The following is a 25,645-nucleotide window of genomic DNA, read 5'->3' as shown; positions in this document are numbered from 1 at the left end:
ACTTTTGTCCCACCATACCTCTACCTTGCCATCCTCACTTGTTCTCACTTCATTAGGCAACTCCTCAAACCATTTTCCAGCACACTTCACCCCAACCTTCTTACACACCTCCCAATATATCCGGAGTCCCAGGTGATCGTGTCTTTTGCGGTACTCTCTTTGGGCCAGTCCACTACACCCTGCTGCAAGGTGCGCAATTGCCTCTGAGGTCTTACCACGAATCCGGCATTCTGCAGCAATTTCCTCTCCTAGAACCATTTTTTTGAACAATCATGTTCCTAATGCCTGCTCTTGTGCTGCACAAACAAAAGCTTCAGTACTCTTAGCCAGATACCAAGCTCTAAGCCATTGTCATGACCTTTCATCAGACACTTCTGCTATATCCTGGAAGAACCTTCCATGCATTTTCTTCCTAGCTAGTTCCTCTGCCCTTTCTCTATCCATACGTTTCACATAATCAGCCTTGGTCTCACATACCTCCACTTCATTGGCCACAATCTTAATCATCCACTCCTCACTTCTAACCACATGCTCCTTCAACGACATCTCCTCGGTTCTAACACAATCTTTTACACTTTTCAATCCTCTCTCACCATCTTTCTTCTGAAAATCCTTATCAGACCATTCTAAAATTCCCCACTGTATCTCAAAACACTGACTGCCCATGCATTTACTGCTTTCATTAGGTTTCCTCCATACAGTTTTGACTTTGCAATTAGTTTCACTCTTCTAAGATACTCCTTCCTGACTTTTTCCTTCATTTCTCTGTTCATGATGCCTACACCCTCCAGCACTCCCAAATACTTATATCCTGTATCTTCTATTTCTTTCATGATTTCTCCATTTGGCAGCACTATTCCATTCGAATGAACCTTTACTCCTCTTTTCATCACCAGCACCGCACATTTACTAATCCCAAACTCCATCCCAATGTCTTCTGAGTATGTCCCCATAAGTTCTACCAGTCTCTCCATTTCCTTTTCATTTCTACCGAATATTTTCAAATCATCCATAAACAGTAGATGGTTGAGACATGTGTCACCAGATCCAAAGTTATACCCCAGTTTTTCTCTCTTAATGAGGATGCTCAGTGGCATCATTATCATTACAAAAAGAAGTGGCGATAACGAATCTCCTTGAAATATCCCACGTTTAATGCCAACCTGCCCCATCTCCTCTTTGTTTGCTGTCAGCACCGTTTTCCATTGAGCCATACTTGTCTCCAAAAGCCCTACCACATTCATTTCCTCCATCATCACCACTATTCCCATTACCACCACCAACAACAACAATAGAAATAAAATCTACAATGATAATGGCAACACTAATATCGGTAGCAATAATATTAACAGCAAAAACAACAATAGCAATGACAGCAAAAAACAACACCTACCATTACAGCTACAGTAATAATAAAAACATACCACCACTACTACTACCACCACCACTACTACTACCACCACCACTACTACTAGTAATAATATTAGTGATAATAGTAATAACCAATAAAATAATTTTTTTTTTTTAAATAATAATAATAATAATGATAATAATAATGATAATGGTAATAATAAAAATAAAAATTATAATAATAAGTAGAAAAAGAACAATGACAATAATAATAATAATAATAATAATAATAATAATAATAATAATAATTTCAGTTAGAAAAGCTTACTTTGCTCGTTTTTTTTTTTTTGTTTTTTTTAAACTCCTCTGCCGATGTAGCTTTTGGTCAGAAAAATGTACACAAAACAGAAACATAAAACATCCAAACATGTGAAAGACAATTCCTCGTTTAACCATGAATTCAGTTAGAAACACTAATTTCAGTTAGAAACACTTCTTTTTTCCCCCTCTGCTATTTTTTAAAACTCCGCCGCTGATGTTGCTGTTGCTGACGACCGGGAAAATGTACACAAAAACAGAAACATAAAACATCCGAACATGTGTAAGACAATTCCTTCTTTAACCATGAATTTCAAGTTCAATTTAAAATTTCGGTTAGAAACTCTTAATTATTTCGTTTGCTATTTTTTAAACTTTGCCGCTGTTGTCGTTTTGGCCGGAAAAAATGTACACAAAGACAGAAACATAAAACATCCGAACATGTGTAAGACAATTCCTTCTTTAACCATGAATTTCAAGTTCAATTTAAAATTTCCGTTAGAAACGCTTATTTGTTTCGTTTGCTATTTTTTAAACTCCGCTGCTGTTGTCGCTTTTGGCCGAAAAAAATGTACACAAAGACAGAAACATAAAACACCCGAACATGTGTAAGGCAATTCCTTGTTTTTAATAATAATAATAATAATAATAATAATAATAATAATAATAATAATAATAATAATTCTATTCATTCAATGTCACTTTTTTTCTTGTTCAGGGGTCAGACATTTTCTGATTTAATGCAAGCTCACTCTCAGATTTCATAGTCCAACGGGTCAACTATCTCCAGATTCCATTCTGTATGGTCTTGTATAATCATTTTGCTTGTGATTGAGGACATTCTCAATGGTTTCTCAAAGAAAACGAACGCTCCACATGACAATATCAACGTAATCGATTCGTCCTCAACCTCTGTGCTGGGAAAATGTGTTTTCAGCCAATCCTCTGACCTGATGTATCGACGTGTAACAATATGAAAGTAATCCATTGAATGACGCTTTTCAGAATAACAGAAACAAAAGTTAATTATTAATAAATGTTCTCATGAAGACAATCAACGGGTGCAAGTGTGATAGAAGTGGGCGAATAGTTAGAACAGTCCCCTAATGTATAAGGAAAAAGAATACCTCAGAGAAGAAGAAGAAGAAGAAGAAGAAGAAGAAGAAGAAGAAGAAGGCGAGAGAAGGAAAATAGAAAAGATGAAAAGAGATCAAGTTGCTCTTAGTTTGATGAGAGAGAGAGAGAGAGAGAGAGAGAGAGAGAGAGAGAGAGAGATAATTATATATGATGATGATGATAATGATGCCCCTGTTCAGTCTCGAAAGACAAAAGATAAACTGTAGGGGCAGCTGCACGTGTAATTGTGAGGCAACGGTTGCACAATCCTCAACCCCACCTCTTGAATTGGCACTGTTTGCGTCCAGTGGTAAGGAGAAATCCAGGACGACTGGAAACAATGTTGAGATAAATCGAGAGCACATACAGTACCTGAAAGTTTCAAATGGTCACCCATTTAGTACTGACAGGTTCAATGTTGTTTAACTTCGGTGATTCATTGGGAACCAGTGTGTCAACGTAATTATGCCATATATATATATATATATATATATATATATATATATATATATATATATATATATATTACGTTGCACAGGATTGAATGAGGATTAACGAATGTTTCACGCTCCTATATTTTTATTGCCATCGAAATCGGTGAAATCGTCCATTTTTCAATCAAATCGGTGCAGTGGCAGGAAGCTTCACATGTCTCTCCTCAGTGATTTAGTCCACAATACATTGTAGTCTGTAGTGTACTGTAGAGAACCTACTGTCGAAATTATGACAGTATATTTATATATAACGGCTTGAATTAAAGTTTCAAACGCAAAACTCCTGTTGTGCTTTAAACAGAAGCATTAATACTGATACTTATCAAAGACATGCTCAGACAAAACCTATCTAAGAACACTATCAGATACATAATGTACATTTGTGTAAATTTTCATAAAAATCAGCCCAGTCGTTTAGGAGTCCATAGGAAACGAACTTACACACAGAGAGACAAAATTCCTTTTATATATATATACTAGCAGGGAGACCCGACGTTGCTCGGGATTGAATGATGATCACCGAATATTTCACACTCCTATATTTTTATTGTCATCGAAATCCGTGAAATCACCCGGGAGGAAGTTTCACATGCCTCCATGCGGTAACTTAGTCCAAAATATATGTTATTCTAGATTGCATTTTAGAAAACCTACTGTTTCTTTTAAAAATTATTTAATATAAACTTCTTTCCAGTTAACGAAAAAAGAAACATTAAGAAATTTATGTGCGATGTTTAAATCTACAGATGACGTCATGCAAAAAAACAAAAAAAAAACAAAAAAAAACACACACACACACACGAAAATTTTCAAGCCTTATAAAATTATTTGCAGTTAATAAAAAAAATTAAAATTTACGTGCGGAGTTTGAACCTGCAGACTATGTCATGCAAAAAAAAAAACAAAAAAAAAAAACACGTTAGTATCTGTTCTTCAGACGCTGCACTTCAATTTCTTGTTCTCTGTCAGTGGAGGAGAAATCATTCCCGACTGAGACAATTTTTATTTTTGTTCCTTTTCTCCACGTTAAAAAACGACCCTGGTGTCTAACTCTGTCCCGTGGGGAGTCACTGTAAATAGGAACTTACCCACAGTAGAATTTTCAGGGCCCGTTGTTCTGTTATTGTTGCTAAGCGACGACATGGAAAAATGGCTTTACTGATGATAGATAAATTAAAATAAAGATTTTAATTGTCGATTCTGAGACAAAACTTAACTAAGATCATTCATTAAAATATGTTCAGCCATTTCGGAGTCTATAAGGAACGAACTCACGCACACACATACAAAGTTGCATTTATATAATTGTAGAGAAGAGATATACACACTCATCTATAATATAAAGCTGAATGTGTGTGTGTGTGTGTGTGTGTGTGTGTGTGTGTGTGTGTGTCTGGTCACGAATAGGTTCCTATATGGTTGACTATTTTAAAAAACTGATTACATATAATGATAGAAGATGTATCGAGACACAGGAATGGGTATGTTTGATCTGGCAGAACAGTGGTTCATTAAAATTGTGGGGGTCTGCGTTCGCGCCTGGTCCACAAAGTATGGAAATAAAACATTTAAAAATTAAAAAAAAAACGTTTACAGGTGTTTTTGATATAGATGTACATAATGATATTTTGATAAGTATGTTTTAACTTAAATAGGGATGGTATAATAAAATTGTGAGGTCTGCGTTCGCGCCTGGCCTCCATAGAATGGAAATATGAAAAGTCTTTATTAAAGTTTGTGCCTATCTATCTGCATAAGTATACTTTGATAATTATGTTTCAGTTTGAAGAAATATGGTATAATAAAATTATGGGGTGTTCGTTCGCACCTAACCTTTATAGAATGGAGATATGTCCCAAAGTTTAACAAGGTTTTTTAATATAGATCCACCGAATATTGTGATAAGTGTTTCAGTGTGAACAGATATGGTATAATAAATTATGGGGTTTATCTATTTTATTTTTACTTTCATCATATTTTGCTTTGGTTTTGATACCCACAAATACAACCCAAATTTACAACCCTTCCTTTTCATAACCTATCATCTATAAATATAAAAGCGAAAATGTATGTATGTGTGTTCGCTTTTTCTGTATGTCTACAAAAGGCTTCTTTCAGAGAAGCGGTCGGTCACTTCACAACTTTTTAAAACTTTTTATATCACATATAAATCGTAATATTTCACAGTTAACAACGAAGCTCGCCTGTCTATTTAATTTGCTCGATTTCGGGAAGATAAATATTTAACATTTGTCGCTCGCCGCATGTGGGTTAGTCTTTTTCCTATAACATCTTGGGAAAATAAAAATAAAAAAAGCGTTCCGCAGTAAATGAAATACTATCCCGCAGTCAAACTTGACCTCATTAACTCATTAAAACGGGCATCTGCCAAATCCAAGTAATTAAATAAATTCAAATGTGTTTTCGTTAGCATCTCGTGTGGGGCAATGGTTAACGTTGCACGTTTTTTTTTTTTTTCACACTTTAATTTACAACTTTGTCTCAAGGGTTGGGGTTCGATCCTCATACTTACTTTTTTTTTAACCCCCCCCCCCGGAGTTTCCACACACACCTCCAAACACCCGGGCAATGCCAGGTACCCCTCGCTAGTCTATAAATATAAAAGCGAAAATGTATGTATGTATGTATGTATGTGTGTTCGCTTTTTCTGTATGTCTACACAAGGCTTTTTTCAGAGAAGCGGTCGCTCGCTTCACAACTTTTTAAAACTTTTTATATCACACATAAATCGTAATATCTCACAGTTAACAACGAAGCTTGCCTGTCTATTTAATTTGCTCGATTTCAGGAAGATAAATATTTAACATTTGTCGCTCGCCGCATGTGGGTTAGTCTTTTTCTTATAACATCTTGGGAAAATACTATCCTGCAGTCAAACTTGCCCTCATTAACTCATTAAAACGGGCTCCTGCCAAATCCAAGTAATTAAATAAATTCAAACGTGTTTCCGTTAGCATGTCGCGGTGGGTCAATGGTTAACGTCGCACGTTTTTTGTTTTTTTTCACACTTTAATTTACAACTTTGCCTCAAGGATTCAGGTTCGATCCTCATACTTATCTACCAAAACATTTTTTAACCCCCCCCCCACCCCTGGAGTTTCCACACACACCTCCGAACATCCGGGCAATGCCGGGTACCCCTTGCTAGTCTATAAATATAAAAGCGAAAATGTATGTATGTATGTATGTATGTGTGTTCGCTTTTCCTGTATGTCTACAAAAGGCTTTTTTCAGAGAAGCGGTCGGTCGCTTCACAACTTTTTAAAACTTTTTATATCACATATAAATCGTAATATCTCACAGTTAACAACGAAGCTTGCCTGTCTATTTAAGTTGCTAGATTTCGGGAAGATAAATATTCAACATTTGTCGCTCGCCAGATGTGGGTTAGTCTTTTTCCTATAACATCTTGGGAAAATAAAAATCCTGCAGCCACACTTGACCTCATTAACTCATTAAAACGAGCACCTGCCAAATCCAAGTAATTAAATAAATTCAAACGTGTTTCCGTTAGCATCTCGCGGTGGGTCAATGGTTAACGTCGCACTCTTTTTCTTTTCACACTTTAATTTACAACTTTGTCTCAATGGTTCGGGTTCGATCCTCATACTTACTTTTTTTTACCTCCCCCCCTACCCCCGGAGTTTCCACACACACCTCCAAACACCCGGGCAACGCCGGGTACCCCTCGCTAGTACTTTCATAAATCAGAGTCCATTTTCTGTAAGCTGTTTTGAACCCGGTCAACGACGGGTACTTTTGCTAGTATATATATATATATATATATATATATATATATATATATATATAAAGAGAGAGAAAGAGAGAGGGGGATGGGGGCGACAGAGAGAGAATTTTCAAAGTCAAACTGATGAGGGTCAATGATAAGAGATGTGATGAAAAAGAAAAGAATTCTTCAATCACTCTTTCTGCTCTTTGGAAATTCTTCACTATTCTCTTAAGCAGCCATTGTTCATGAAGACACTCGATTCGTGTGTAGATCTTAGTAGAATAAGGCGTTTTTCAACTCTAACCCGACTTCTTATATTCATTCATTACTATTCATTCATTACTATTTATTCAAGTTATTACAATAGAAATGATGAGAGAAATGCAATGATGTGAATAAGTAAAAGTAAGTGAGGGCGGGAAAGAGGAGACAGTGAGAAAGGAGAAATAGGGGAAAAGAGAGATAGAGAAAGGGTGGAAGAGAGAGGAAGAGAGAGAGACAGAGAGAAAGAAAGAAAGAAAGAGAGAGAGAGAGAGAGAGGGAGAAAGGAGAAATAGGGAAAAAGAAAGATAGAGAAAGGGTGGAAGAGAGAGGAACAGAGAGATACAGAGAGAAAGAAATAAAGGAAGAGAGAGAGAGGGAGGGAGAAGGAGAGGGAGAAAGAGAGGGAGGCGAAAGTTGGTCTTATAAAAGAGAGACCCAAAAGATAATTACTGAAAACTGCCGCCTCTTTTATTGACTGTCTGACGTGCCTAAGTGGCAGAGAAAACTAGATAACCGTAGAAACATCGGACTGCCTTTATAATCGTATGAACTGTTAATATACTATTATATTATATTTATTACTAGCAGGGATACCCGACGTCGCCCGGGATCGAATGAGGATCAACGAATGTTTCAACACTTTTACTGTCATCGAAATCGGTGAAATCACCCATTTTTTCAATCAAATCATTTGATTGCCTGATTGCTGGAGACCCAAATCGATTGACTGCCTGATTGCTGGAGACCCAAATCGATTGATTGCCTGATTGCTGGAGACCCAAATCAATTGACTGCCTGATTGTCGGGGACCCACTGCGGTGCACCAGGAGGAAGCTTTACATGCCTCTCCACAATGACTTAATCCACAATACATTGTAGTCTATATTGCACTGTAGAGAACCTACTATTGATTTTATAAAATTATTTTTATACAATGGCTTGAATTAAAGTATCAGATGCAAAAGTCAAGTATTATAGTTCAATTGTGCTCTAAACAGAAACATTCATTTTGAACGCACCCATGTCCTATCAAAAAAAATTACTGTTTATTTTATATGCCTGGCCCTTGTACTTTGCATTTTATGTGCCTGGCCCTTGTACTTTGCCTTTGTAATGTTAGACTGTATAAAGGTGTTAACTTTGATCAAAATCAGACTGTTCATACTTTAATCGGATTTCTTCGATTATCGCTTTTAGATACATATTAGAAGTATTCTGATACAAAAACTAAGAACACTTCCAGATACAAAGTACATGTGTGAAAAAAAAATGACCCAGTCGTTTCAGAGTCTATAGGAAACGACCTCACACATACACACACGCATGCAAGTGTGCGCACACACACGAACAAAGTGCCTTTTGTATGTAAATAGATAGATAGATAGATTACATAGTAATCTATATATATAAAAGCGAAAATGTATGTATGTTTGTGTGTATGTTTGTGTGTATGTTTGTATAAAAACTTTCGACAGACGCGACGAAAATTCACAAACTCGGTATCATATCAAAGCTCCATCCTTTGCTCGAAAAATATTGAAAAATTGGCCAAAAACGTTAACTTTTTCACCCCGAAATCGACAATTTTCGACAGGGGGGGGAGTCAACAAAAACGGTCCTCTCGTGACAATGACCGATTCTACGCATGCGTCAGATGACGTCATGACCTGATTTACTTTAAATAGTTGAAAAACCGAACAAATTGCATGTACGTCGCGTTAGCTCAGTTGGTTAAGGCCTTAGTTCATTATCTAAACGCTTTGAGTTCGAATCGTGATGTGAGATGTTTTTTTTTTTTTCGATTCTTTAAATTTAAATATTGAACCAGTGTTTCGTTTTTCTGCTTTTTTTTTTTTTTACTTCGCTTATTATTAACGACACCCAAAAACACCCGGGTACCCACCGATATTTTAAATTTTAATATCGAAACAGGCTTATTCAAACCATTTTTCGCGTGTTCGTTTTTCTGTTTTCATCATTCGTTTGCTTTATGTTAGTTTTTTTTGTGTTTTTTTCCCCGCTTAAGTGTTAACGTTGTTTTCTTTTTTTACTTCGCTAATAACAAACAAACCTACGTCGTTGTCGTCGTAGTCGTTGTCGTCGTAATGCTCGACGACTTCCGGACGCGCATCTGTCAATTTCGTTCTTAAATAAATTCAAACATCTTTCACTAACTCATTCTGGCTGGCCGATTTTATTTTCAAACTTCGCCTCAGGGTTTTGGGTTCGATCCTACCCCCCCCCCCCCGAGTTCTTTTTTATTTAACACCACACACACCTACAAACACCTGGGAAACGTCGGATACCCCCACTAGTCTATATATATAAAAGCGAAAATGTGTGTGTGTGTGTGTGTGTGTGTATGTATGTATGTATGTTCACGTTTTGTGTATGTCTGCAAAAGGCTTTTTCCGTTGGCCTTCTCGCTCGGCTCATTCCTTCTTAAAACTTTTTATATTACATCTAAATCGTAATATCTACGACTTAAGAACGGGGGTCGCGTATGTATTTAATTTGCCCGACTTTTACCAGCTCGCCACGTCTTCGAAAAGCGAATGATGGAGCGAGGGGAAATAGTAACTGGCTTGCAGCACAAAACTAGGTCAAACATCGTGTCACTTAACTTCCTCGCACCTGCATATTTCACTTTATAAACCTTAACTTAACACGCTTATCAATTCCTCTCCCCTCGTGGCCGACATGGCTAGGTCTCAGGTTTTTTTCCATTTTCTTTCCACCTTTGCGTCAAGGCTTCGGGGTTCAATCTTACCTTCCTACTAAAACTTTTTTTTTCTTTTACACCTCCAAACACCCGGCCAACGTTTTTTTTTTTACACACATACACCTCCAAACACCCTGGGCAACGCCAGGTGCCCCCCACTAGTCTATAATATAAACCTCACCTGTCTATTTAAATGTATGTATGTATATATGTTTGTATGTCTGCCTAAAACTTTCGACAGAGGCGATGGATTTTGATGAGATCGGTATCGTTTTGAAGCTCAACCCTTCAGACAACAAATATCGAAAAGTTGGCTAAAAACATAATTTCCTTCACTCTTAACTAGGCACTTTTCTACAGGCAGGGTGCGCTTTATCGGCGATATTTTCGAAAGTAATCTTCTCTTTTCGATTGACTAGCCTTAATTTAAACTTCATCACTTCCGATTTGGCGATGGACGCAACAGCAAAGACGTAACTTTTTTTTGTCACTTTCTTTTCCTCCTTCGTGGTACGGGTTCAGGCCTGCCACTTTTTTTTGCTCCATACACACCTCCAGACACCCGGGCAACGCCGGGCACCCAGGCTAGTCTATAATATAAATCTCGCCTGTCTGTTTAAATGTATGTATGCATGCCTAAAACTTTCGACAGAAGCGACGGATTTTCACGAGATCGGTATTGTTTTGAAACGACAAATATCGAAAAATTGGTCAAAAACAATAATTCCTTCACCCTCAACTGGCCACTTTTCTACAGGGAGGGGTTGCTTTTTTCGACGATATTTTCGAAAAGTCATCCTTTCTTTTCGATTGACTAGCCTTAATTTAAACTTTCGACATTTCCGGTTTGACGATATTTTCGAAAGTCATCCTTTCTTTTCGATTGACTAGCCTTAATTTAAACTTTCGACATTTCCGGTTTTCCGGTTTGGCGTCACTTTTTTCCCCACGTTCTTTTCCTCCTTCACGGTACGGGTTTGAGCTTGCTTGTCTACTACCACATTTTTTTTTGCCCCCCCCCCCCAAGCACCCAGGCTAGTAGTAAGAATTACCAGTTGTGTTCTCATAAATTCATTTGTGTATCATCATCCAGCATTTCTTACTTATTTATATTTCTGGAGACTACGCCTGCTCAGCTGATTTCAGACCGGAAGTTATTTAGTTTTGTGGTTATAGTCAGCTAAGGGTCGTACTAAAAATGTACGTCTACTTTATGTCCGTCTAATTGCTGCTGCTCCTGATGATTATGAAGCAACTTCTTTAAAGCCACTTCCGGTTTTTGCCAGTGGAAATTATCGTGTGCTATTTAAAACATATATATATATATATATTATCTTTGTTAAAGAAAATAATATAATGTTCGGACAAGTGATCTTTTCCTAAGAATTTGTAAAATACAATAACAGATCTGCATAAAATAAAATTAGAATTATATTTAGTTATTTACACTAGATTTTGGAGGATTCAAAAACAAAAAAAGAATCGAGTTTTCGACCATTATTCGCATGCTGTTTGTTTTGTTTTTGCGTTAAACATTTTTGTAAAAAAAATCTTTTTTTTTATTTTTTTATTTTCAGAATTAGGGAAATATTTAAAATAATAATAATAATAATAAAATACGAGTCAAAAGTACACTCTGGCCTACAAAAATGCCCGGACGGTCCCATCGACATTTCCAAGTACGGGCGCCTCGGGCGACTAGCAACAGCAGAGCAAAGCAGCAGCAGCACTAGCAGTTATCTAATGCCTTTCGAAGTATTCTAAAACATAGGAAAAGAAAAAAAAAAGCGTAACAGAAGATTAGGTGACTACTGACTCGGTGTGAGCAAATAAAACGCTATTGTTCCAGTTGTTTTTTTTTTTGTTTTTCTTTTTCACTGTTTTGTGTTCGTTTTTAGTATTATATTATAACACTTATAAAAATATATCACTTTATGAAATATTTATTTATATTTGGCAAGGTTTACTTGAAATGTCCACAAGATAGCGGCTGTGAACGAATGTAAAAAATGCAAATGGAACGGAACGCACATTTAAGCGAAACGAGATTATCGCGTCAATAATAATAATAATAATAATAATAATAATAATAAGCGTGTATTAATTTTTAACTAATCAATACTTGTTATGAATATGTTAAAAAAAAACACAGTAGTGCTAGTGCTTACTTTTTTTTTTTTTTTTTTTTTTTTTTGGTAAATAAAATTTGTTTTCTTAGGGGTTTTGGGGTCGCTGACAACGAGCTGTTAGTCGCCTAGGGCGTCCCTACAGGTGAATGCTGGCGCGGCAACAATTGCTTATTGTTTTAGGCATAAGAATTAAAAAAAAACAACCCCGTGTAAATTGACCGTTTGCATGGTATTAACCCCTGAACGCTTGGACTACGCACGAGCGCGCGGTAGCATACACAAATTTACATTGGTCGTCGCTCGTCGACAAGTACTTTTCCTAATATTAATGCGTGCGTGTTGTTTACACTGGTCGCCATGTGTGCGCACGCAAAAACAACACATGGCGACCAGTGAAAACAACACGCACTGGATTAACGCATTAATATCAGGAAAAGTACTTGTCATCACTTTAAAGACAGGTGTGGAGGTTGACCTAATGTCAAGTCGTTTATGCGCTCGAGCGTTGTCCTAGGGTTTAGGTGTTAATACCATGCAAACAGTACATTTGCGACGGTCTTGAATATCAGATTCGTTCTCAGCGACCCCAAAACCTCCTTAAAAACAGTTGTTTTTAGTTGGGGCTATTATGGTATTAAACCATATATTTACCTTTTCTTTTGGTTGTTGTTTATTTTTTTCCACTAGTCTAAGTTTCATGTAACAATTTAATAAAGAAAACATACAGAAAAAATGAAATAACAGAGAAATATTTGTTTTTTTTCTTTTTCATTTATTTTTTTTTTTTAATTCAACTAGGCTGTACTTTCGCATGACGATTTAATAAACAAAAAAATACAATAAAAATTAGATTTCATGTTCAATCTCTGCATAATTACCGAAAGAAAACAATGAAATAAAAAAAGTAAAAACTTCTCTTATAGTCTTCTCAATTATTAAATCATTTCTCTCTGATAGGTTCATAAGAGTAGTAGTTGATGGGCAAAAATCAGAAGCCCACAGTATTAATGCTGGAGTCCCTCAGGGGCCCATCTTTGGCCCAACTCTTTTCCTGATCTACATTAATGATCTTACAAATCACATCATAGACATTTATGCTGATGACACTACCAGCACATCTAATACAGTAAACGACCAAGTTCTCTCCGATTCTCTCTCCTCTGATCTTGATCACCTTGTACAATGGGAAAAGGAGTGGCTGCTTACTTTAAATGCATCTAAAAGCAAGCTTCTATCTTTGCATCATCAACGTTCTGACCCCCATCTGGTATCAATTAAAATGAATGGCTCTCGTCTTGGGGAGGCCTCAAGTTTTGACAAACTTCTGGGCTTGATCTTTACTCCTGATCTTAAATGGAACTCGTACATCAAATCTGTTGCCAAGGTTGCTGAAAAAATGGTGGGATCCTTCTATCGATCCAGTAGATATCTCACTGCTGATGCAATTCTCTATCTATATAAGAGCCAGATACGTCCAAGGATGGAGTACTGTTGCCACAGGAGCTGCTAGAAAGGACTTGTCCTGCCTTGATAGAGTTCAAAATAGACTTCGTGGCCTCGTGGGAGATGTCCTTTTCTCTTCACTGTAACCTCTATCACACAGAAGAGATGTTGCAAGTTTGTCTGCTGTATCGTTATTTTCATGGAAAGTGTTCGCCTGAGCTTCAATCTATGGTCCCCCTCGCCAAACTTTCATAAGAAACACTCGTCTAGCTGAAAACACTATCAATAATTCCCCCCACTCTTTATTTGTGCCTAAACCTAAACGTAGATTCCATGAACAAAGCTTCTTTCTTAGAATCGCACACCTGTGGAATCGTCTTCCGTTTTCCTGCTTTCCAGTTGACTACAATATGGTTGTCTTCAAGTCCAACGTAAACAAGTTCTTGATGAGCCATTCCACTTGTTAACAAATTTACCGAATTTCCATAACTGACGATTACTATATTGTCCAATTAATTGCTGTACACTCTTAACCCTTATTCCCGGAGTGGTCTCTGGGCCTTGATAAGTAGTTATGCCTATGTAAAAAAAAAAAAAAAAAAAAAAAAAAAACTTTTGTTTTCGTTTTTTTTTTTTTTTTTCCAAATAGAATTTTATCAGCAGTGGACCAGTGGAGTCTTTTTTTTTTTTTTTTTTTAATGCTGTAAATCTGCATAAAATAAAAAATAGAATCAGTTTTTTTTTTTTTTAATTCTTATGCCTAAAACAATAAGCAATTGTTGCCGCGCCAGCATTCACCTGTAGGGACGCCCTAGGCGACTAACAGCTAGATAATCCCTTTTAATGTTTTTCTGAAACTTTTATCACAATATTATAATGTTGGATAATCGAAACTGTCCTTTAAAATTGAAGAAAACTATTTGTTTATTTTTACGCTAGTTTAATTTTTAATAGTAGATCCCCCACCTCCAAAAAAAAAAAACAACAACAAACAAGCAGTGTTCATCAAGTTGCTTTATTCTACAAAATTCTCGGGCAGAAATATTGCGTTCAAATCTATACGTACATAGCAAGCAATCTATACGTACATAGCTAGCAATCTATGTACGTATAGATTGCTAGCTATGTACGTATAGATTGCTTGCTATGTCCGTATAGATTGCTTGCTATGTACGTATAGATTTGAACGCAATATTTCTGCCCGAGAATTTTGTAGAATGAAGCAACTTGATGAACACTGCCTGTTTTTTTTTTTTTTTTTTTTTTTTTTTTGAGGTGGGGGATCTACTATTAAAAATTAAACTAGCGTAAAAATAAACAAATAGTTTTCAAATTTAAGGGACAGTTTCGATTATCTAACATTATAATATTGTGATTAAAGTTTTAGAAAAAATAATAAAAGGGATTATCTATTAGTCGCCTACAGGTGAAAATGCCGACTCGAAAGCGATTGCTTATTGTTTTGGGCATAAGAATTACAAAAAAAAAAAAGAAAAGAAAAACTGATTCTAGTTTTATTTCATGCAGATTTCCAGTATTTAAAAACAAAATTGTTACAAAAAAAAAAATAAATAAAATAAAAAAAACTCGATTGTTGATTAAGTTCTATTTTGAAAAAAAAAAAAAAAAGAAATTTTTACTTTTTTTACTTTATTGTTTTCTTTTGGTAATTATGCAGAGATGGAACATGAAATTTCATTTTTACGGTATTTTTTTGTTGATTAAATATTTATGCGAAACTAGTTTAGTTGAATTTTCCAAAGTAAAAGAAAAAAAACATTTTTTAGTTATTTCATTTCATTTTTTCGGTATGTTTTCTTTATTAAATTGTTACGTAAAACTTAGACTAGTCGAAAAAATAAACAACAACCAAAAGAAAAGGTAAATATGTGGTTTAATACCATATAGCCCCAACCAAAAACAATTGTTTTTTAAGGAGGTTTTGGGGTCGCTGACAACGAATCTGATATTCAAGCCCGTCGCAAAATTACTGTTTGCATGAATGCATGGTATTAACACCTAAACCCTGGTACAACGCTCGAGCGCATAAACGAATTAACATTAGGTCAACCTCCACACTTTTCTTTAAAGTGATGACAAGTACTTTTCCTGATATTAATGCGTTTATTATCCAGTGTTGCGTGTTGTTTTCACTGGTCGCCATGTGTTGTTTTTGCGTGCGCGAAAACAACACATGGCGACCAGTGTAAACAACACGCACGCATTAATATTAGGAAAAGTACTTGTTGACGAGCGACGACCAATGTAAATTTGTGTATGCTACTGCGCGCTCGTGCGTAGTCCAAGCGTTCAGGGGTTAATACCATGCAAACGGTAAATTTACAACAACAACAACAGCGACCCCAAAACCCCTAAGAAAACAACAAAAAAAAAAAACAGAACAAAAGTAAACACTACTGTGTCTTTTTTTTTTTTTAACATATTCATAACAAGTACAGATTAGTTAAAAATTAATACACGCTTATTATTATTGACGCGATAATAATCTCGTTTCGCTTAAATGTGCGTTCCGTTCCAGTTTCATTTTTTACATTCGTTATCGTTCACAGTCGCTCGCTATCTTATGGACATCTCAAGTCAACCTTGCCAAATATAAATAAATATTTCATAAAGATGTATTTTTATGAGTATTATAATATAATACTAAAAACGAACACAAAACAGTGAAAAAAAAAAAAAAAAAAAAAAACTGAAAAAATAGCGTTTTATTTGCTCACACCGAGTCGGCGAGTCAGTAGTCACCTAATCTTCCATTACGCTTTTTTTTTACTTTTTCTATATGTTTTACATATGACTAAAAACCGTTTTAGAATACTTCGATAACTGATAGTCGCCCGAGGCGCCCGTACTTGGAAATGTCGATGGGACCGTCCGGGCATTTTTGTAGGCCAGAGTGTACTTTTGACTCGTATTTTATTATTATTTTAATATTTCTCTAATTTTGAAAATAAAAAAAGCAAAAAAACAACATTTTTTTACAAAAATGTTTAACGCAAAAACAAAACAAACAGCATGCGAATGGTCGAAAACTCGATTCTTTTTTTGTTTTTGAATCCTCCAAAATCTAGTGTAAATAACTAAATATAATTCTAATTTTATTTTATGCAGATCTGTTATTGTATTTTACAAATTCTTAGGAAAAGATCACTTGTCCGAACATTATTGTATTTTCTTTAACGAAGATAATATATATATATATTTTTTTAAATAGCACACGATAATTTCCACTGGCAAAAACCGGAAGTGGCTTTAAAGAAGTTGCTTCATAATCATCAGGAGCAGCAGCAATTAGACGGACATAAAGTAGACGTACATTTTTAGTAAGACCGGTCAGCTAATGTACTTAACTTCTAGAGTATCAATCATTACCGGAAGCAGTAACAAGGCAAATCAGTTCTTTCACTTTTGTTGTCCTTCAGTATTTCTATTATGAAGCAATTTATTGAAATAAAATATAAGGACATTATGGTAATCGTGAAGAAAGAGAGAGCCTGTTTCCTCCGTTTGACTATAGGTGGCGTTACTGTCTGTCCACCCAGTTACGGAAGCACAAAATGTTTTCAATGCCACTCTTGAAATAAAAATAAATGTTTTTGTTATATTTTAATTTTAAACGTGTTTTTTTTTTTTTTTTTTTTGCAAACATATTTAAGTTTTATTTTTTCAAACATATTTACGTTTTTGTTGTTGTTGTTTTTGCAAACATATTTAAGTTTTATTTTTCCAAACATTTACGTTTTGTTGCTTGTTTATTTTCAAACATTTACGTTTTTTTTTGTTTGTTTTTTTGCAAGCATAAACTAAATATTTTTAAATATTTTTCTTTTTGAAAAGTTTGCTTATGCACTTATTGTACCGGTACCGCGCTATTTCTTAATAGTAGTTTCAAGTAAGATTCAGGTTTTACAATATCCTTTTTCAAATATATATATAAATACTCGCGGAAAAGGTAAAATAAGTGCAGAAAATTAAAAAAAAAAAAAAAAAAAAAAAAAGGGAGGGGCTCATAAAAAAGATTTAAAAAAAAAAAAAACGTTGATTTTTTTTTAATCATAAGAGCGTAAAAAATACTCGCCGAAAAACGGTTGTATGTTTAAAAGAAAAATATAGCAAAAACAAACGTAAATGTTTGGAAAAATAAAACTTATATATGTTTGCAAAAACAAAAAAAAACGTAAATGTTTGAAAAAAAATAAAACTTAAAACTGTTTGCAAAAAAAAAAAAAAAAAACATGTTTAAAATTAAAATATAACAAAAACATTTATTTTTATTTCAAGGGTAGCATTATATACATTTTGTGCTTCCGTAACGGGGTGGACAGACAGTAACGCCACCTATAGTCAAACCGAGGAAACAGGCTCTCTCTTTCTTCACGATTGCCGACATTATTGAAAAATACACGATAAGAATTAACAAAATTGTACAGATAAAAAAAAAACAATTAATCTTTATTTGCACGTTTAATAACAAAATTAAAAAATAATTTTTTAAAATTTATTTGAAATTTTATAAGAAATATATGTTTATGAAATTATAAAAGTATTTTTTAATTTAAAAAATAAAAGTTTTTCTATTTGAATTTATATAACAAATATATGTTTATGAAAGCATAAAAATAAAATAATTGAAATCAAAATAGCAAAATTTTAAACACGATAAAAAAACGTATCCAATTTCAATAAATCTGAATTAAAATAAGACCGGAAAACTTTTCAGTGATTATTAAATAAAAAGGATGATCGAAAAACAAAAAAAAAACAAAAAACAAAAAAAAAAACAACAACCTAATAAGAAAGAAAAAAAAAAAAAAGAGTACGTACATGGCTTCCAATAGTGCTACGCCGGAAGTTAACTAACAGGTTTTGTTTTATTTTTCGGACACATCGAAAGAGTTACCACAGCCATAAAAGCTAAGACATTTCAGACTATTCTAATAGAAGCACAATGATCTTAACTTAAATCTGCACGAGTTAGATTTGAGCTAACTCCTTCACAACGACTTGAGTTCATCTAACCATGAAACAAGTTTCAATGAAAGTGTGAAATTCATTAAATTAAGAAAAATATTTTTTTAACCGAAATGACTTTCCACACGCTACGTCAATTTAATTCAATTCAATTTATTTGGCAAAAATAAAACAATTCTACTCCGATGCCATGAAGGGAAAGGGTGGTAAAACTTTACAAAGAGGAGAACACAGAAATCCAGCACCAAATGTCCCTTAAATTGTTGGGTGTTTTTTTCATTTATTGCTTCATTTGAAAGATTATTCCAAGGACCAGGGATTCTGATTGAGAACGTAGTTCTTCCTTCGGTTCAATCGAAATCGGTGATGAAAAAGTTTCATGTAATGTCCACGTAGTCCTCTCTGCTGCAGGAGTGAATAAAAGGTTTTGAGGTATATGATAATGCCCACTGAGGAGATTGTAGGCCAAAATCATCGATGCTCAATGAAAGAAAAGGTTAATCTTTTTTTGAGTCGGTTTTGATAAGGCAGATCCGATAGACTCTGCACCATTCGAGTAGCCAGTCTTTGAACTTTCTCCGGATGCTGGATATCTGGTATTAGATACGGGGGAGATATCCCTCTTTCCCCCCATGTTAAGAACGGCTTTCTAAGTAGAAAGTAGAAATCCATTCTTACCATGTGAAAGAGGGGAACGATGTATTTTGAATTAATCGTCCGACAGTCTTTGCTTTGGCATAATCATGTTGAGACTCCGGTTCTTGTTAGATCACCGAAGTTAAGTAATGTTGAGCATGGTCAGTACCAGATGGGTAATCATTTGGGAATATTAGGCACTGTATGTGGTAAGACGTCGACACTGCCCTGCAAGAGCTGTAAAAACATAGCGTTGTCATCTCCCCTAACAGGGATATGCATGTGACTCGGATTCGCTCGTGAATTTCATGCTCTCATGGAACTTCCTCCTTTGGAGGAAGCTGGTTAAACCTGCCTTGTGCTAGTGTTGTAATTTCCATTTTTCCCATTCCATTGCTTTGGTATCATTCGGTTGCTAACATAGCCTACCAGAAAATGCTGCCATAAAGTTGCTAAAGATTGTGTCGTAAACTGGATAAGTACCGTCTTTTTTATTTCAACATGCAAGAAAACTAATATATTGATCTATTAAATTCTGTTTATCTAATTAAAACCAATTTTTCCTTAATAAAATTAATCCTACTCTCATCATTGTAGGAGGCATTTGTTTAATTAATTAATATCAAGAGACAATGGATACCTCCCACAAGTATGCCTGTGCAGCAAGTTTATTGAAGTAAGGGTTATGCAATCACCAACTGCACCTCTTCTGAAACAACATAGTTTGAATCCAGTGGCAAGAAGTCCAGAACGACTGGAAACAATGCAAAGAACATTCCCACATAAAGGACCTTTGATTGGCAAATGGCCACTGATTTAATACTGACAAGGCAAAACAGTCGCTTGACTTTGGTGATCTAACGATATCAACATGATTATGCCGTACATTTGCAGACTATTTGCTTACAAAATATATGTGTACAAAACAAATTAATCTACAAACCAATCGTTATATGAAATTTTATAAGAAATGTATGTTTATGAAAGTATAAAAATAAAATTACACGTTTGTCAAAGTCAAGTAAATATCTGACGAAGAGATCTTTCTCGAAATATTATATTACACGGACATACCACCAGACCGACTTTCCCAGGTAAAATTATTGAAATCAAAATAACAAATGAAATTATTGAAATCAAATCAAATGCGAGACTTAAAAGATATGTCGGTGCAAACGGAACTGTAAAACCAAAATGCAGGCGTGGTTTGAAAGTATCATGAATAAATGCCTTTTGTTAAAACTAAAAAAATGCTGAGTCGAATATCGTTCATTTCTTTTGTTTCTTTGCGACACGCTTCATGTACAACGTGTTGGGTCTGAGTGTTAAAAATTTAACAAAGTCATTGGAGAAGTTTAACAACTATGTTGTACTGTTACGTATGGTTTCGACAAAAAATAACCCTGGGACTGTTGACATGTCATAAAAGTCCAACACCGAACCATTCTTTCGTGATAACATTCGATCAAAAATAATTTTTATCAGTATTTTTGCAGACCATTTCTCACAAAAGAGACATTGCTAGTCTCTTTATACTCTATCGTTGCTTCTGTGGAAGGTGCTCGATTGAGCTCCAATCGCTTGTACCGCTTTGTAAGACATTCACTACAGTGATATGATATGGGGGGGGGACCGAAATTTGTAGACCTATCATAATGGAGCTATTAAGACGTATGTAGTAGCAGCAGCATGGCATGTATGCAAATGACCAAGTCGGTACACAGAATGACGTCACAGTGGAGGAAGAGAATGGAAAAAAAGTGGAGAGAAAAAAAGGAACCATGTGAGCGCCAAGAGTGACTTACATGACATGTCAGTGCAAAAGGAACTGTAAAATCAAGATGCAGGCGTAGTTTGAAAGTACCATGAATAAATGCCTTTTGTTCAAACTAATAGGCTGCTGAGTCGAATATCGTTCCTTTCCTTGCGAGAATCTTCATGTACAGCCTGTTGGGTCTGAGTATTAAAAATATAACAACATCATTGAAGAAGATTAATGACTACGTTACACTATTAGGTAAGAACTTCTTTTGTGCACCCTGTCCAAACAGGAGAAGCTAGTAATTCGTGCATCTGCCTAGATGTAACAATAAGGTATAACAAGCTAAATCATAGGTATCGACAATAGCCAATTGAATACATCCGAGGGTGTATAAAGGGAATATATTTATTTAATTAAAAAAAAAAAAAAAAAAAAAATCAGACGCTTAAAATAAAGTTTTTATAAATAAATGTTTGCACATACCTGAAAATTGTAACCCAGTATTTTTACTGTAAATTTAAGGTTTTTTTTTTTTTTTATTTTTTTTCAAATGAAAAATTACGTTGGAACTGAAAGATATAGACGCCATTTTGTGACATGCGTTTTTCTCACCCAATCAGAATATGGCTAGGTTTCTTCCTTGCAGTGACACCAATTTACTTAAAATAACTGTTTTATTAGCCATTTGGAATATTCTACTTTCCTTTGAAAATATGTAAAGGATGATAACAGTCGTAGCGACAGGCATAATAACATAATAGATGAGACTTCCTATGTTGTCGAAGAATATTAGACTGAGGGATTTCAACATGAAAGCTCCTCCATTCGCTATGTTAAGATAGATAGAATCTTCATGAATAGAGCTTCTTCACATTTGGAACATATTACCATGGGACTGCACCCTTGCAGATTACAACTAATGTTCTTCATCTGTCAAATGACAATTATTTCAACATTGTCTGCTCTTAGCTGGTACGAAAGTTTTTCTAGCCCGGTAGAGGGAGCCTACTTTCTTTGCAGCAGACTTGGTAGTATCTTCTATGTATTTGTACGAGAATGTTAGACTGCGGGCTTTGAACAATGGACTCTCGGGATTAAGTGTCATTAGCAATCGCCAGCATGAAATGTTTTTCATAATTTTTGTTTTAAACAATGCTATTAAAAATAATGCACAACAGATACCGTAATTCATGTGATCTCCACAAAAATCAGATTTAAAAATAAAAATGAAAAAAAAGGTAGAATTTTCATGGTCGTGTTCAAATCTAATACCAACAGATTCTTGTCGTGAACCATTGTCAGTCCTCTCATAAGGTTCTTCAGCTTTTAACTGATAATCATTCTATTTAATTAATCCTTATCCCTCGGGTGTTTTTTGACCTTGATAACCAGTGACTCATTAGTAAAAACGGTTATAGTCAACATTGTCTGCTCTTTTATTGACTTCAACTTTCCATGCAGATGAGACGACAGTGACAAGCAAGATATGGTCCATTCTGATTAATGATTATTGTTCTCTCAGATAACGTGGAAGCCCCTCTGTTCACTATGCTAAGAATGGCCTTCTTGTTCGCTTGACCATGTCTAATTATCCAACCAAAGGAACAACGGAAACGGGAAATCAAAAAGAGCAAACAATCTTTGTTATAACAACAATAACCACAACAAAAATGTCAGAGTAGAATGACAGCTATTTCTTGACCTTTTTTTTTTTTTTTATTAAGGGGAGGCGTCTAAAAGCGAAAATGGAATTAGCATATCTGAAAATAAGTAGAGTGAAAACGCCATTTTCCTTGTTAAATTGCCATGCAAGATTGGATCAAATGCTTAACAGTTTACTGAACCGGGTGTTCCTTGACAGACTTTCATGACAACCGGCAAAGATTTTATGGGGCCTGAAATCAGCATGTTTCTATTTGGATACTCACAACAATCTGCATCTTTGTAATATGAGGAGTTCATAATAGTGCCTATTCACTTCCTGCCCAACGAAGGAAAAAAAAAAAAAAAAAAACGATAAAAAAAACATCGCTCCATAGTCCTGTCGGAGCTCCCTAACAGATGAAAACACCTTATGAAACACACACACATATTTATACTAACCTGAGTGCCCGGCGTTGCTTGGGTGTTTGGAGGTGTGTGTTGAGCAAAAAAAAAAAAAGTGGTAGTAGGCAGGCTTGAACCCATACGGCCAAGGAGGAAAATAATCTGAAAAAAAAAGGGGATGACTTTCGAAATATCGGCGAAAAAAGCGACTTCTTCGTAGAAAAGTGCCCAGTTGAGGGTAAAGTAATTAATGTTTTTAGCCAATTTTTCGATATTTCTCGTCTGAAGGGTCGAGCTTCAAAACAATACCAATCTCATAAAAATCCATCGTCTCTGTTGAAAGTTTTAGACATACATACATTTAAACGGACAGATGAGATTTATATTATAGATAATTTGTGGCATACGCCATAAATTTACATTTGCACTTTATAGTTTCAAGCACAAACGCTTATCAGACATTTATCTAATGTTAGGAAAGTATTAGCTTTATAGACAGTAAGTTTAGGACCACATTCCACTTATGAACTTGCCCCAAATTCCTTTGTGATGGTTTTATCATTAAGAAATACTTGCCTAATTTACCCATGGATATCATTATAAAGTATCTCTTAATTTTACTTGATAAGGCTGTGGAAGGTGGGAAGTGTAATGTTGGATATTATCCTTATTTACCTGCCCCCGCCACTAAATCCCTATATTAAAAAGTTAGATGTAAAGTCATTTTTTAATGAGGGAAAAATCCAGGACTTCTGAAAAGGAGATAAAAATATAAATATTACCTTGTTCTGGTTTTCTTCTCATCTGAACGAAAGCAAAACAGATACTACACTTTATTTATTATTTATTTGCTAACAAAAATAAAAGAAATATAATTTATCTGATTTTAACCCTAAGCTGATGCTTAAAGAATAAAGTCAGGTCCTGATGAGAAAAGGATTCAACGCTCAGATGCAGCATCCACACTACCATTCTAAAATCAAGATCCCGAGAAACAACACGCTTTAATCCTATCTGCCTAACGTCAGGTGGAATTTCCATAAACAGAGCTTCTTTGTAGAGGATTTTCACCTGTGGAACACATTCTTGCAGGAGTGCTTCCTGCTAATTATAACTTGATTGTTGCCAAATCCGATTTTAAACAAGTCCTGTCATGAACCGCTTCAAAAGCAATCAAATGTAGTTCATACTATTGAGCAGTGTTAATACTCCCATAATGTTCCTTAACTTTCAGCTGGTTAGCATTTTCATTTCATTAACTCTTATTCTCGAGTGGCTCTTGGCCTTGATAAGTTATGCCTCCAAAAGTAAAAAATAAAAAAAAATAAGGCAAGGTAGTTTTCTTGGGATTTAGAAGCTTCCCATAAGCAGCAAAGTGTGACACAAGGTTGAATAATATGAGCAAAGTAATTTTTTAAAATTTATTTTATTGCGGATTATTGTCCTTATCTTTTTAGTTGTTGTTGTTTTACAATGTTTCTGCCAACTATTCCTCTGGCCTTTGTCAGATGGTAACTGTGATGGGATAGGAACTCCGAATCTCCTAACTGCATTCTTAGTCTTTCTGTAGTTGCTATCGTCTCACCACATTTTGGCCAAGTAAGCCTCTGGCTGGCTTTGAGTAGGATTGAAACCGCTATCTTCAGACAATGCTCACCTAGAACTGTAAAGATTCAACGTCTCTATCCACTGTGCCATGAGCCCTGAAGGGCAAAATCTTTGGGCTCATGGTGCAGTGGATAGAGACGTTGAATATCTATAGTTCCAGGTGAGCATTGTCTGAAGATAGCGGTTTCAATCCTACCCAAATCCGGCCAGAGGCTTACTTGGTCCAAAAGTGGTGAGACGACAACAACTATGGATGGCAGTAATTGCTGAGAATTCAGTTAGGAGATTCGGAGTTCCTATCTTGTCACGGTTACCACCTGATGAAGGCCAGAGGAATAGTTGGCTGAAACGTCATGAAACAACATCTAACAAAGATGAGGATAATAGTCCGCAATAAATGAATTAATAAATAATACTCATCTAAAAACTAGTTCCTCTTAGTGGGCACGCTTTCAGGTACAAAAATAGTTGAAGGAGGAGGTAATGCCTTAAAAGGTGGTTTCTTAGGAACAAACCAAATCAAAGAAAGGGTCTGGTGCCACATGAGACTGGCTCTGTATTACCAGAATGGTGCCAAAGCGAACCTCGGCTTGTTACTTTCTTTTCACTGCAGCAAATGATGGCATGACGCAGGGAAGCTGGTAAAAAGCCAGGTCTCCTGGACGGACACTCTGGTTGACATAAAAAGTTCAGAAACGTCAGAATTCTCTCATTAATAATCTTTGCTTTAAAATCAGATCCTAGTTAGATAACGATCCAATACTCAGATGTGTTGTCAACACAACCATATTAGCTATGACCTGAGTAATGAGAAACACCTCACTTTGATCCTCAGGTGGTCAGGAATAAACCAATCAATTCCTCAAAGAGGGGATATAATGCCTGAGAGTTTACAACTCTTAGGACTGGGCCAAATATATATTCAAAAATTCATAATGATTGGTACATAAAACTATTTTTGCATAATAATATGCCCATGTTATTCACCATGTGGCCTGAAATATATATTCCAAAATT

General features: G+C 35.3%; 1 long non-coding RNA gene across 1 annotated transcript in view; it reads right to left on the bottom strand.

Moving 5' to 3' along the window:
* The window catches only part of LOC145240167 (uncharacterized), a 28,383-nt gene extending 5,199 nt beyond the window's left edge, over positions 1–23,184 (bottom strand). The window contains exon 1 of the long non-coding RNA XR_013862503.1: positions 23,078–23,184. This is a non-coding gene — a long non-coding RNA (uncharacterized LOC145240167). The remainder of the gene's footprint in view (positions 1–23,077) is intronic.
* Between the last annotated feature and the right edge of the window lie 2,461 nt (positions 23,185–25,645).

This window comes from Euprymna scolopes, chromosome 19, assembly GCF_053919585.1.
Source record: "Euprymna scolopes isolate OS-2025 chromosome 19, ASM5391958v1, whole genome shotgun sequence".
Taxonomy (NCBI): Eukaryota; Metazoa; Mollusca; class Cephalopoda; order Sepiida; family Sepiolidae; genus Euprymna; species Euprymna scolopes.
This window is presented reverse-complemented; position numbering and strand designations above follow the sequence as displayed.